Here is a 5386-nt window from a genome sequence, read left to right as displayed (position 1 = left end):
TATTTCGAAGATAAACTTGCTTATTTATTATTTCTTCGAAGAAGGTATACGAGTTCTTTACTGTTTTATCTTTATATATTTCTTTGTTGTTTTTTTTTTTTTTTTTTCAAATAATAAAAAAATCATCCCTCCTTCGTGTACATTTTATCGCAAGCTAAGATCGATAAAATCGCGTAAAAATCTACGCGACAAAGTAAAAACTGTCGTAGAGTAAAAGCTTTTGAAGTTTTCCAAGCGAATTGTTACGTTGTGTGTATATATTTTCTCGCAAAAGCATATGGAAAACCGTACCACGACTATGTCTGACGCATAAACGGCCGGATCTACTGATTTATCCGAACGCCTCGCTCAGTCATGGTCGTTCTTATTTGCGTTCTACATTTTCTCGATGGGATAACCAACGATAACGACTATTCACTTCCCCCTTCGCGATACTATACAATACTTTTCAACTAAACTTGAAAGAAATCGTAAAGAATAAATTCACGCGATAAACAATCAAATAACTTCGAGAAATATATATTACTTTAGCCAATGTGTATGTCACAATTTTCAATTTCAAATGTAACAAAAATATATTGAAAGAAAACAAAATCACAATATTTGATTTATTCATATATAAAATATTGAAAATAACAAAATAACTTATTGACTAACTGAATTCGTGCATACATATAATATATCTAGGTAATAGGCGAACACACACACAGTGAGATACAAAAATGAATGTTGTTATTCGATTCGTAATACTTTTTTATTATTACTCGCGTACACGTATGCATATACAAAGACGATATTTCGTAACACGTTCCGATAAAAACAGTTGGACGATGCGACAGCAACGAATCGGTGCATTTATGCGTCGATGGGGATGGACGGGCCGCTCTACTAGTACGGGTAAGCTACGAACAATGGAACAAGTCGACCTGGATCACTTTTTGTTTCAAATGTTCGATAGAGAGAGAGAGAGAGTATTCGTTTATTTCGTCGATCGAGGTCCCAGTTATTAGTTCGTTATTCGGTTTCTCGACATTGCATATACGCTTGGACGCACGACATTTGCTTCGAACACGCGCAAAATTTCGTTTAAGTTATATCTATCTGTTATTATTTGTTACCCCTATTACTTTACCTTTTTGTTCTTACCGGAGAATGATTTTTTTCTTTTCCAGCGTGCGTGGGTTTTTTTTTCTTTCCTTTCCTTTTCTTTTCTTTTCTTTTCTTTTCTACTATTTACTCAAGTGATTTGTGTGTTTTGCTTTGCGAGCATGCTAGGGAAAGCATCGTGTAACGTATCGGTCGATGATGGAAACGATCGTCGAGTAATCGCGCGAGATCCGGCATTAACCCATTCCGCTTTGTCGCGTTCGCCTACTTTCCATCCTCAACTACTAGTACTACTACAACCACAACTACCACCACCACCACCTACTCTTCCTCCTATTCCACCTCATCCTTTCTCTTTCGCTCTTTTCCACCCTCCCGACATCCAAGCCAGAGCCACGAGTTCTCCCTCGCCTCACCTCGCCTTTCCTCCGCAATTTTTCCGCCACATTTGCCTTTGTCTCGCGACAACAATGCATCGCCTCCACTGCGATGACATAAAAATATGTGCAACGATGTTTCTCTCTCTCTATCTCTTTCTCTTTCTCTTTCTCTTTCTCTCTATATTCGTACCCCTTTTATCCCCTTCCTCTCCCGCGTCCACCCCTCACCCGCCATAGAGACCACTCTACTGAACAAAACCTCTCCGGAAATTAATTCGAGTCGCTCAAAAATTCTAGATTAACGATTCCTTTCCCTGAAACTTTGTACTTTGTAATCCCTTGTATCGATATACAGATGTACGATCAATTTTGATTATTTTCGAGACGTCTATACGTATGTCTAATGTGTAAGAAAGATAAAAGATAGATTAAAAGAATTTTTTTTCTGATGGCTACCAGGTGTAAAGAGGTAGGAGAAGGGATGGAAAGAAGGAACACGTTCAGGACTCGTCCTTTTCCTTGTCGTTGTCGTCGTCGTCGTCGTTGGTGTCGTCAGAATTTTCGTCGGATGTTCGAACAATGAGCATGCAAATGATCGGCCGAAGATCGATATCGGTCAGGTTGGTGTTGGTGCGATCAGAATTTTGCGCGGTCGTTTGCGCGCGCGGGGGTGCCCTGCCCCTGGGAGACAAAAGGGCTCTGGCGCCGCTTGACAATGGCACGATGGCATTACGTATGCAAGCGCAGGGCTCCGCTCTTTTCGAATTCGTTGCATTCTGCTATGGCTTTCCTCTTTCCTACTCTTTCCCACCTCTACCTCTACTACCTTTACCTCCACCTCCACCTCCACCCACTTCCTACTTTCACCCTGCAACCTCTCCTCATCCGGCACGGCGCAGTCCACTCTGCAAATTGCGATCGCCAATCCGTTCGTACCCTTCCGCGACGTGGCCCTTAATTGTTATCGAATGCACGACGAACGTGGTTCTCCTGCATCGCAACTACCCTCTCTGTTCAGATCCAAAAGGAAACATTTACTTTCCAACACGTCTCGTCACCAAATTATACACTACCGTGAAAATTCATTACCTTTCCTTTCTCTTTCTTTCCTTTTTTTTTTCCTTTTTTTTCCTTTTTTTCTGTTTTTTTTTTTTTTTTTTTTTTAATTATCTATCGCGTATTCTTTTATTAACAAAGTTAATATTCGGACGTTTATCTCTGGATATCCTAAATAATAATTTGAAACTACGAATTTGTTGAGATACATGTACGTCGATCGTTGTTTCCTCTTTTACATGTTCGTTTATTTATTCACATATATATATATATATATATATATATATATACATATATACATATATACATTGTAGGAAGTTTAATGAATATTTAAATGAAAATTTGATAGGGAACGCCAAATCATTATAATCCATGGTGATTATAGGGGTATTTACAGGAGTATAAGATAAACGCGTTTTTGTTAATACTAATGAATTATATAAAATATATATATATATATGCATACATATATAAATGAAACGTAAGCTGGAAATTTGCTACGATTAATATACGGAATCCTCTCGTATCGTATACCCTGGCTCTCTTAATCGTTAGGCAAAATTACACGCGCGCATTTGCAGTCGTTAAGTTGTGAATTTTCATCCACGATCTCGCGCGTGATCGCGTCGTTGACGAGTACGGTGCGTAAACGTTAATTGCTTTTGATGCGCCCTCATTAGAGCGTTGCAACGAATGTCGAATTGCAGAACACGACGGTACAAATGTGCATATCAAAAGCTACGGGGGATAAAAGTATTTTATTTGCCGGTTTGATATTATACATTTTCGAATACTTATCTGTCATTTCGAATTTTTTTTTAAACTTTAACGATAACATTTTTTATTTAACGATATTAATTGTTTTAAACGACCATTCTCTTTTTCTTTTCTTTCTTTTTTTTTTGTTATTATTACAATGATTGTATACATTTGATTTCATAGAAGACATGACATTATGATTTGCATGATTTCTTCGATCCTTTCTCATCGAACGGAGATCGATCAATTAAGAAGCTATTATTTTCTTACGACATAGTTATACGAAAGATTCTCTATCGGTACTTTCATTAAGACTATGGAACAAAGAAATCGGTCTATTGTACTTTCATTTTTATATATAAATCATTATACGAGTAGAATGTAAAATTGAATGTAACAAATAATTTATATATTCTAATGTATAAATATATTATACGAATTATTAGATATTATATAATATAAACATGATTTATATATATTACGATCATACAATTGATTTAATTTATGTGTCGGTTAGCAAGTGATGCATCTAATTATCAATAATTAGGTAACATATTGCGAAAGGATAGATGATTCGTCGAACCATGTTGGTTAACCATAGCCTATAGGTACGCCAAAAGGAGAGTTCCCCCATCAGGAGGTTGCCTTTAGTATCGTAGAGTGTGCCCCGAGGTAGTTACGAACTTAATGAAGCTGTTTTCCGTTTAATTAGAATCCTACCATGATCCTTCCATTCTTAGGCGGGTCTCGCGGTTAATCCTTCTCTCCCCGCGATATTAAGACGTCAGTCGTTGCTTACAAAGCGAGCCGCGTGCACAATATCCTCCTTGGTTATATTCCCTCGAAAACCTTTATGTTCTTCTTCAAGAAAACTTGCATCTGATATAGTATATATATATACGACTCATAGTTTTCACTACTTTTCGTGTTGGATTTTTAATTGATTTCTTCATAATATATATATTACATGATATTACCTTATCATTTATATGGGATCGTATATTTATACATTTTTAATTTCATTAATTTAATAATTCGTACTAAACGAATCTAAAAGTCAACATAAAAATCTTTACTTTGAAAACAACAACAATAACAACACAACGAAATGATGATAGAGAAACTATCTTGGATAGATTCCTTATCGATACTTATCATCAAGAACAATAGTATACTACAGCGTGGTTTAATAGAAAAGATTTCTAACAGTGCCAACGAGAATAACTGTCTCCTTTTCATAAAGAAGAGTTTTCCAAGTTGAAAATTTCTGATTAGAGTGGGAGGGTCTAGTTGGGTGGGGAATCTGGGATTAATCCCACGTGCCATTTTAAAGAGACAGAAACATAAAGAAAGAAAAAGGAAAAGAAAACGAAGAAAACGAAGAATAAGAAGAAGAAGAAGAAGAAGTCACGTGCGAGGTCGAGGTGGAAATTGGAAAAAGACGATGGCGGTGGCGATTCGAAGAAGGTGGATGAAGAGACCGGTGAATCGCGTTCGTGTCGCGTTCGCGTTGGTTGTAGTGGCAATGCTGGTGGTTGAAAGGGAGGGGTGGATGGGTGTAGGGCTGGAGGTTGAGGGGGTGGCGGTTCCCGGGCCGAGGGGCCGGCGCTCTTTTATTTCGAAAACAATGGAAGGGCGCTTTGTTTCAGGCATTGTCAGGCGGACAGTAACGCGCGCACAAAAGTTATAATGAAACGCTATTTATTTAAATGTATAGGTAGGTGCCTCGGTACTACCGACCCTCCCCCAATTCCCTCACTCATCGCCATCGCGCCTCCTCACCCTATTTTTTCTTCTCTACTAACACGTACGCGCTAATTTTCAAGTTACGCGTATATACCCTTCCACACACACACACACACACACAAATGTAGATAGAAGAAAAAACGTGTTAACTTAGAATTTCAGCAAGTAACACAATCGCTCTTATTTCGTATTCTTTCGCGACGTTATCACATTTACGAGACCCATTCTTTTACTCGTCTTCTTCTTCTTCTTATTCCTGTTCTCTTAAAAAGCAATGTCGGTGAGCCAGCCAGCCAGCAAGCCAGCCAGCCAGCCAGCCAACCAAAGAACACGAGAAA

The sequence above is a fragment of the Polistes canadensis genome, unplaced genomic scaffold (assembly GCF_001313835.1).
Source record: "Polistes canadensis isolate GaletaPanama2010 unplaced genomic scaffold, ASM131383v1 scaffold_26, whole genome shotgun sequence".
Classification (NCBI taxonomy): domain Eukaryota; kingdom Metazoa; phylum Arthropoda; class Insecta; order Hymenoptera; family Vespidae; genus Polistes; species Polistes canadensis.
The sequence above is the reverse complement of the archived record's forward strand: the minus strand, read 5'-3'. Positions refer to the sequence as shown.